General features: G+C 43.3%; 1 long non-coding RNA gene across 1 annotated transcript; it reads right to left on the bottom strand.

Moving 5' to 3' along the window:
- Positions 1-652: 652 nt before the first annotated feature.
- Positions 653-8,714, bottom strand: LOC108518293 (uncharacterized). Its single transcript, XR_001882341.1, has 3 exons — positions 8,479-8,714; positions 2,891-3,102; positions 653-776 (listed from the first exon to the last, which is right to left on the bottom strand). It is a non-coding gene; the product is annotated as an uncharacterized LOC108518293 (long non-coding RNA).
- Between the last annotated feature and the right edge of the window lie 1,024 nt (positions 8,715-9,738).

The following is a 9,738-nucleotide window of genomic DNA, read 5'->3' as shown; positions in this document are numbered from 1 at the left end:
AGGAAGGAGGGAGGGAGGGAGGAAAGGAGGGAGGGGGAGAAAAAAGTAAGAGAAAGGGACTTGGCAAGCAGAGTGGAGAAACAAGGTTCAGAGAAACAGAACTGACTAGGACTGTCACAATCCACACAGAGGTAAACAGATGGTTTACCCAGCCAGATCCTGAGACCAGCTTCCACAGGCTCCCCACACAGGGCAGATAAGGGGTGTTAGACTAACTTTCTATGTGGTTACCTTGCAGAAGGAGGGGCTGGGCACTGAATAAATTTAAGCCTTGAACAGCAGATTGCACCAGCCAATGGATGGCGGTGGGAGGTGGACAGGGTGGTTGGGTAGGGCCAAGACTGGAGGGCCTGGTCACCAGGACAGGATAGAGAGTACAGAAAATAGAAAAGGCTCAAGGTAGGGAGGCTTTAGCTTAGAAGAAGGTGAATGAGGTTCGTGAATCTAGAGTCTGAAGGATTTGACCCGAAACTAGAGCGTGGGACACATACCAAATTTGAGGAGACTAGCTGTGGTTCATGACATGGCATGGGACCAGAGGAGAGCCCAAGAAGTGTGGCCTCAGCACACTAACAGGGGTGAAGCCAGGATCCAGGATGGCCTGAGGAAATAAATCAGTGGAGTTGGGAAGCCTGGAACCACCCACCTGCTCAGGCAGAGGCAGGCAAATCCTCACAAGAGTGCCACTGGGTCACCACCATGTGTCCAACAACAGGGAACGTGTGTTCGGCCTGACAGCTTGGAGACAGGATTCCATTGGTGACAGAGCCTGGGCCCTATGGGTGAATGACAGCTTGCTTTGTTGAAGCGTAATCATTGCAACTCTACTCTCTGCTGATCTATCCCACCTGGGGCCAAAACGGGGAAAACTGATTCTTAAACTGATATGGTTAGGCTTTGTGTCCCCACCCAAATCTCATCTTGAATTGTAATCCCCATATGTCAAGTGAGAGACTAGAGAGAGGGAACTGAATCATGGGGGCAGTTTCCCCCATGCTGTTCTTGTGATAATGAGTTCTCATCAGATCTGACAGTTTTATAAGGAGCTCTTCCCCGTTCTCTCAACACTTCTCTTTCCTGCTGCCTTGTAAACAAAGTGTCTTGCTTCTCCTTCACCTTCCGCCATAATTGACAGTTTCCTGAGACTTCCCCAACCATGCAGAACTGTGAGTCAATTAAACTTCTTTCCTTTATAAATTACCCAGTCTCAGACAGTTCTTTGTAGCAGTGTGAAAATGGATTAAAACGACGACTTTGCCCTCAAGTGCTTAAATCTCTTTCTGTCTTCTTTCCACCATCTCCAAGTCAGTAGGGAATGGAGAAGAGTGAGGGACTTGGAAAGAGAAAGCCTGGAGTGAGACCCCCAGCTCTGCTATATTTCAGCTGTGTGGACTCAGTCCAGTCACTTACATTCCAGGACTGTTTGCTAATCTATAAGACAAAGGGCAGGGCTAGATCAGTAGTTCTTGGAAGGTTTTTGAGAATCTTAAAATAAAACATAAAGATTTTTTGAAAATCTTAGAATAAAACCCTCTCCCCAGAAAAAAGAAACATACATGCAGCAGGATGCTGCTCATATGTGACTTCGTCAAAGAAGTCCTCTCTGAAGACCTATCTAGTGAAGATATTCCTCTATCTCCAGTTATGCTCCATCACGTTACCCTGCTGTATTATCATCACAGAATTTATCAGCCTCTGAAGTTACCCTGTGTATTTGCTTCTTTCCTTTTCTGTTGGTGTCTCACCTCCCAACTGAGTGCAGACACCTTCTGCCTTGTCCACCATTGTTTCCCCAGTGCCTGGAGCATGTCTGGTGCATAATAGGTGCTCAGTAATAGTATTGAAGAGTTGGGTGAATAAAGTAAGTGAATCTATGAGTTTTTAAGCCTCTTGTTAACCAGGCTGATGCTCCAGTCTCCCCACCCTCAATTTTATTATGCCTGTCTGTGAACTCAAGATCTCCCAGCCTCTCACACTATTGCTCCCAGGCCCTACCACTGTCTGGTTGTTTGATTTGGGGCAAGCTATTAACCATTGTGTACTGTGTACCTCTATTTCTATAATTCATTCATTCACCAACATCTGTTGATTCCTACTATGTGTTGTAAGTTCTGAGGTTATAGCAGTAAGCAAAGCAAACAACAAAATTCCTGCCTTTAAGGAGTATCCACTGTATCAGAAAGAGGGAGGCAAATAAAAAATAATAAGTAAAATACAGAGGGTATTAGACGGTGATAAGAGCAGAAAAGGGAAATAGGTGGGAGGAGAAGGCCTTACTAGAGGACCTCTCTGAGACAAATAATAGAATCTGCCTCACAGGGTTCTGGTATGCAGAACTGAGTCAATGTGTGTAAAGCTTGAAGATTCTGGCATTTAGCAGTCACTCAAAAAATGTTACTTATGATTATTTACTATTTTTATCAGCCTGCTCTCTCAGAGGAGATGTCTCTACTTTATCTGTGATTCATTATATTTGCTTTTCTGGGATTCTATCATTCCAATATATGTTGGATTCCTTTGTTATCTTTCCCAATAAATTTTAAAATATTGGACTTCCCCCAGTTATAGTAAAACTCATTTCTAGCTCCTTCATCCCCTCTGGAATCACCCTTAATCCATGACACCCTTGGAAGCAGTGGTTTTTACTGCATCACAGAACTGCAGGTTCCAGAGCATGAGCTGCTGGTTCTCAGCCCCATGTTTTGGATATGCCAAAACTGCCAGAAAGGCCCTGCTATTCCTGCCCAGCCTACCCTACCCCTGCCTTGTTACCCTGACTGAACTTGTTACTTCATCCATGATGCCCTTCATCACACCCCTGCCTGCTTCCCCCAACCACCCCACCGTCCGCCTGCTCATGACTCCCGCTTTGTTCTTATACACAACACACCTCCATGGCAGCCCCGATCCGACCACGATGCGCAAGTGTGTATCCTCCTTAGCTTCCTTCACTGAAGTCTCAGAGAGCAGGGACCTTCTATTTTCTTCTTTGAGGGCACAGCGGCTAGCACAGTGTCAGGCATTTAGTTGACTCTCAATTAATATTTGCCAAATTTTGTTCAGATGAAGAGGGAAGTTGAATATGTTCAGTTCTAAGATTATCTGCATTTAAGCAAAGTCAAAACATCTTATGAAAAGTTAGGGAAAATTGACATTTACTGTATTTAAATTAGAAAATGTTCAATTTTACCTATCATTAACATAAGCAACTGGTATATGCTTCTTAGCATTAGCTCTTTCAACGTTTTCATGCACAGACTGTGGCTTGCAGAATAATTCCAGGGGAAACTCCTTTTGCTTATATCAAGTGCTATATAAGCATAGATTTTCATGCTGAAAGAAGCCTCAATAGAGTGAACGGAATCATTATGGCCATTTTATAGTTAATCCCACAGGGGTTAAAAACTCTTCCCAAGGTCATCTAGCTAGTTTGCAGTGGAATTGGGTTACCTTTAAGAATTAACATAAACAGTCTATGATTCTATGTGATTGTGTGATTCCAGGAGGAAGATTTGAACTCAGATCTCTTGCACCCTAGTTGTGTTTTTTCCACATGTATTTCTCCTTCCTTGTAGATTCTTACTCATTTGAACACGACAAATGTAATGATTCCTATAGAGTAACCATGCTCATTAGAGCCTTCTGATTATATTATAGAAGCCAGTTGAGTTACCCAAAACAAAGGGGCATTAATTACAAACTTCAAAGGTGGGGATGCAGATAGGACGATGGAACTCATGGATAGGGCAACAAAGGTCTGAAAATTCTGAATGTCCTACTCCACATTTTGCATTTTTGATTCTTTCTATTCATATACTTTATTCTTCTTAGTGCAGTCTCATTGTCTCTGGTTCTCAGTTCACACACAAAACATATGGTTACTGACAATTCTGAAGTTTATGGTTTTCTCAGTTCAAGAGATTCATCCCAAGTCCAGATTGTGAGAGAGGGGACATGCATTGGACAAGACCAGGCCAGGTGTCCATGCCTGTGGGGTCAGGTGCCCATGCCTGTGGGACCAGGCTCCCATGCCTGTGGGGCCTGCATAAACTTGGCTGCTGGGAGCCATCCCTGCAACCAGGTACATGGAGGAGAAGTCGTTCTCAGGAAAAGGTGAGTGTGGGACCAGGGAGGGAAGCCAGTTGCTGTCCTTTATTTGGAACTATAATCAGGGCAGACAACCACAGTAAAGAGATGCAGAGGCAGGGAGCAGTGTAAAACCACCTTACACACAGCTTCCTGGCTTTCCCCTCACTTTAGGTAATCGCTCAAATTATTATTGGGCTAAAAAATAAGCTCTGTTGGCCCAATTAAACCAGAATTAATCACCAATTCCCTATCTCTATCTGGTAATTTTAGTTCAACATTGCTCAGCTGATGGCTCATTAAGCCAAGAACTCTCCCAGGTCTCAGTTGCCATTTTCAGACAAGACACCTCCTGAGGTGACTGCCCTATGGTCTGAAGCTCAAGATGTGGCTCTGGGTCTCCCTTCCTGAGGGCTAGCTACTCAGAAGCGCTGGTCTGACTTCCTGTTGAATGAGTGAGCTGATGGCATCCAGTGCACCTAGGATATCTAGTGCACAAATACTTGAAGGGGGAAGGACTCTCATGTTCTGATTTGAGTATCATTTCCCTGGGTTGAATAATTAGAGCCTGGCATGTGAGATGTGGAGGGCTTCAAAGACCATTTGACTTTCAACAGAAAATGGTCTATGGTCTAAAGCGACACACCCTGATTCAGCCCAAGGGAAATAGAATGTCTATGGGTGAGGCCAAGAATCTGCATTTTAAGTAAGTCCCTCAAATGACTCCAGTGCACAAGCAGAGTTGAAGTTCACTGATGTAGGTGGCCCAACTTTCTAGTTTTATACGTGAGGCTACACAAGTCCATCAAGGTTCATTTCAATTGAGAAGAAAAATCATTGATTAAAATAAAAAACCCTAAAAAATTTAAACTGATGAATTAATGTGTTTGCACCTTTTGAACCTGGTTCACCAAGTGGTTCTTTGTGAGATAGGAGAAGTAGCAGGCCACTTCCAGTTCCTCTCTCTGTCTGATGAGAGACCAGTTCCTCCCTGGGAAAAGTGGGAAGTTCTCTCATGCTGGCCTCCTTCCCCAGATCACAGCTGCCTTTGGGGAGAATGACAAAACTGTTTAGGGTTCCTGGTTAATACGTACCCACTTTCTGTGCATTCAGGGGAAGGGGAGTGTGGAGTGGAAGGAGAGTAGGCACATGCAAGTCACTCTGATGCTGTAATTTAAATTTACAGCTCCCTTGTGCAAAGCTGTTTACAGGTGAGGAAACTGAAGCTCCTCTGGGTTAAGCATGCGGGCCAAAGTCACAAGGCTGGTGAGTAATTAGCCCTGGATTCCTCCTACGCAGGGCTCCCTGACTCACGTACCCATGCTCTTTCCTTCACACACTGGGTGGATTTTACTACAATGTTGATCAGATTTGGGGACTGTTTCTTTGGCATTTCTAAATAACATAACTTTGAGACATTAATCACTTGGATTCTACTTTAATTCAACGAATGATTTTAAGGTTAACCTGATATCTCAAAATTAAAGTGACAGCTCCTGTTCTACAAACTTGGTTTTATTGTAGCAAAATAGAACTATCAACAAACAAGAGATGTGTGCAATTAAAAGTTTTTAAAAGAATTGTCTAGATTCAGTAGAGGAGAGAAATAATAAAGCCTATTTTCATTTCCTTTACCCTGGTCTAACTTATAAAAGGATTTCCCTACCTGTGTCACTGGTCATGATTGCAAGTTGTCCAGGTTCTCGGTGTTTTGAACAAAGAATTGGACAAAATGCCCAGCAAAGCAAAGAATGAAGCAACAAAAGAAGAAAAGCAGGGATTTATTGAAAATGAAAGTACACTCCACAGTGTGGAAGTGGGCCCAAGCTGCAGCTCAAGGGCCCGAATACAGAACCTTCTTGGGTCCAAATACCCCCTGAAAGTTTCTCATCAGCTACTTCATGCTCACTTCATATAAATGATGTGGTAGCCTGAAATCAGTCTGATTGGCTGCAGACAGCAGACAACCAGAGGATGAAGTGAAGTTACAAAGGTCACACTCCCCTGCAAACATCTAATTGGTTTCAAAAAGCAACCAGAGGGTAGGGTGAAGTTACAAAGTTATACTTCTATACAAACTGAAGACTCCGCCCATGATCAGTCTGATCAGAGCCACAATCAGACCATCCAGAGTCTGGAGTGAAGTTACTAAGCTGCAAACAAAGACTGTACCAGCAATCAGTCTGATTTGTCGCTTACAGCCAACTTCCCATCTGCCACACAGGAAAGGTCAAAAGGAGTAGCCTCTGGTCCTTTTGTTACTGAGTAATGGAAAGTTAGGGTTTTCCTTGCAATTTCGTTCTAGGAAGTCGTCGTGAAAAGCCTTAGGTTCCCTGTCTCCAGACTTTATTCTCCTGCCTCACATGGCCTTTTGACCTTATATAAAATATGCTTGCTTTTTTGCAGAAAGATTGGGGTGGAACTCTCCACTCCTGCTTTCATATCATTTGAAGTTCAGACCAGTGAGACTTCCATCAGTTGGGAGTTGAAGATGCCACAAGGACAAGAACTGAGGATGGTTTGCTCAGAGCTGATTTTTAGACACCATTTTCCAGGGATCCCTGGTGATAGAGGAGCATTTTTTTGTGGTTGAGTTCTGAATTTAAAAGTTTCCTACTGTACATTTGTTTGGTCATTTCTGTGACTTCACTACTTTCAGAGACTTGGACCAAAGCATAAATAAGAGGCAGTGTTAGCATTCTCCAAGTGATCATTCCAAGTTGGTGAGCTCATACTACACCTAGACCTCATGGCCTCGCCACTCTCAAGTCAGACTGGTTTTTGTGGCTGTCAAAGTCCAACATGGCAAATTTCCCACTGATACTAAGTGAGCTGAAAACTCAAATTACAGTTGATTTTGCCCTAGGGAATTTTACCAAGAACAGCTTTACAGCAGTGGAGAGTTGAAACGTGTGTGTGTGTGTGTGTGTGAGAGAGAGAGAGAGAGAGAGAGAGAGAGACAGAGAGAGAGAGACAGAAAGAGAGACAGAGAGAGAGAGAACAAGTGAGCATATGTGTTAGAAAGACAGACACCCCCAAAAATGTGACAGATTTGGTTTGGCTACACTGCTTGCTCTTCTGGCCCAGGTGGACAGTTAACCTTCCTTCCCCCTCCCTGTTCATAGTCTCTGACTGGCTTTGATGCAGTAGAACCGAAGTCCAAATAAGCATGACCCTAGACTCTAATACAAACACCATGCTTCAGATTTCCTCCCCAGAAAGGGAGTTGAGATTCTAACCAGCTGAATCATCTAGTGACAACTCCCTTCATTGTGTTAAGTTACAAAAACATAGTTGTTCACTATGGGAACCCTGATGGGAAATCCATTCCACTTTCAGGTTAAACCGTTAGCCTGGCCTGTTTCACATGACTGTAAGATTCAACAAGGTCCTGATATTTCAATAATGCCTTCACCGTGATTTGGAAGTTACTTTTTCAGACTTAGAAGGTGAGGAAAATTTCAGTAAGAATTGCAAAGGAACTGAAAAACCAATTTGAAACATAAACACTATCTGGAATGTTTATAATGCATTTATTCCTTGCCCAATAGAAACCAAATAAGCTTCTCTGCTGAGACCCTTCAGAATAGCTGTCCCTAAGAGGAACTAAATCAGGAATTGGGGATAGCTGGCAAGAAGATTTATCAAAGCAAGCTCAGGATGTGGAATCCCTACATTGCCCTGGATCTTCTTTTGCAGGTGCAGGTTCCTAGAGTTCTTATTCACCATCCTGAGGACACCAGGAGAATAAGAAGGGTTGCGGGGCCTCGTCCTTCTTGACTTTCTCGCCCTCTGATTTCCTGACTGTCTTCTCAATGGTCCTGATGTCTTCTATAATGACTTGATGATTTTAGGAATCAGAGTCCTGGACACAGAGACACATCCAGGTTTGGCACCAGGCTTGTGTGAATTCTTTTCTGACTATTTTTTTAATGAAGAAGAAGGAAGAACATAAACAAGTGTAAGTGGAAAGCTTTTTTTTTTCTTCTAGGATCACATATGTGATACTTTACATGGATTTCTTCTAGGTTGTCAATACGTCAAAAACAGCTAAAAAAATTATTACAGGGAATTCTTAAAGTTTTAAAGGAAGATAGTCTCACAGGAGGATGAGATCCCCGACAAACCTGTATTTTAATTATTGTCTTAAAAGGATGTGGAGCAGAATTTTCCCCTCATTTTCATTCTTCAGTTAGAGCTTCTGATCGACATAAGGATCATTCACCCAACAAATATTTACTGAGCAATCACTTAGTGCTAGGCATAAGTCTAAGAGCTTCACACATGTATCTTACTACATTCCACAGCAACCTTCTAGGTAGGTGCTATCGTAAACACTATCACACAGGGTATAAAACTGTAAGAGCTTAAGTGCCTTTCCCAAGGACTCACAGATTTTCCAGGGTGGCCAGGATTTTAATTCAGGCAGTCTAGATCCAGAGCCTCTTAACCACTATACTGTGTTGCCTCCAACCTGGGGGAACTGGTCTGAAGAGAGCAAGTATTACCACGAGTGTTAATACCATTATAGGTAAAATACACACAGTGCCCAGGTACTGGTTTCTAAATATGATTCTTCAGTGAAAGAAACCAAGGCACTTTGGACTTTGGAGAAGTGGCTGACTGCAGGGCTGAAACAAGAAGAATCTGAGATGATTCTGGAATATTTTGTGCCGGTATTCTGTGTTCTTTTATGAGATGGTCATTCAGGTGAGGTCACAAAAGGACATACAAGGAGGCTCAGGAAAACGCAGTTTACCGTACCCACAGATCCTAAAGACAGGAGGCACAGTACACCACAAAGAGCCTCAGGGGAAAGTTCCGGGGTTGCCAGGAGGCAGAGGGTTAGGAGTGAGAGGAGAGCCAGGCCACGTGGCCATGGGAAAAGTGGGGCAGGGTGAACTGTTTAGGACTCGCTGGTTTGAATATTTTCCATAGGCTCTAAGTCATGGAGGTGTCCTCTAGTTGCTTGGTATCTGGCCTTGGAATGACTAAAGCAGAGAAGGGTTACCTCTTGTGTGTATAGCCAAATAGAAGAGGTAATGATCTGGTCTGGTTAGTTTACATATCAGAGACATGCTCCTGGCTGAGGGGGGTGTTGGTCTCTCTCCCCAGTTCTACTGGGAAAGGATTCACTTTGAAGCTTACTCCGGTCATTGGCAGAATTTATTGCTTAGTATTTGTAGGACTCTCACTTTTTCGAAGTCAGCAGGAAAACAAGACTGTAGAAGGAGTCTGCCAGCAAGACAGATCCTTACATAATGTAACAATCACAGGAGTGACATCCCATCACCTTTGCCTTATTTTATTGAATCCCATCACCTTTGCCTTATTTTATTGATTAGAATCAAGTCACAGGTCCTACCCACACTCAAGAGGAGGGGATTATATGAGGATGTGAATACTAGCAGTCAGGGATTTCGGGGGGACATGATAAATTCAGCCACCGTGATGCTGTGTTCTCATTGCATCCTATGAGGTGGTTCACCATACCCCTTAGTCTACTACAAGTGATGTTAACTTGAATCACTTAATGAAAGTGGTGTCCACCAGGCTTCTCCAGTGCACTTACTCTTTTCCCGCTTTGTAAATAGTATTTTGTGGAGAGATACATTCGACAATGCCAATATTGCCTTTTCATCAAATTTTAGT

This window comes from Rhinopithecus bieti, unplaced genomic scaffold, assembly GCF_001698545.2.
Source record: "Rhinopithecus bieti isolate Rb0 unplaced genomic scaffold, ASM169854v2 scaffold_42565, whole genome shotgun sequence".
NCBI classification, from domain to species: domain Eukaryota; kingdom Metazoa; phylum Chordata; class Mammalia; order Primates; family Cercopithecidae; genus Rhinopithecus; species Rhinopithecus bieti.
Note: the sequence above shows the minus strand (reverse complement) of the source record. Positions and strands in the feature narration are given on the sequence as shown.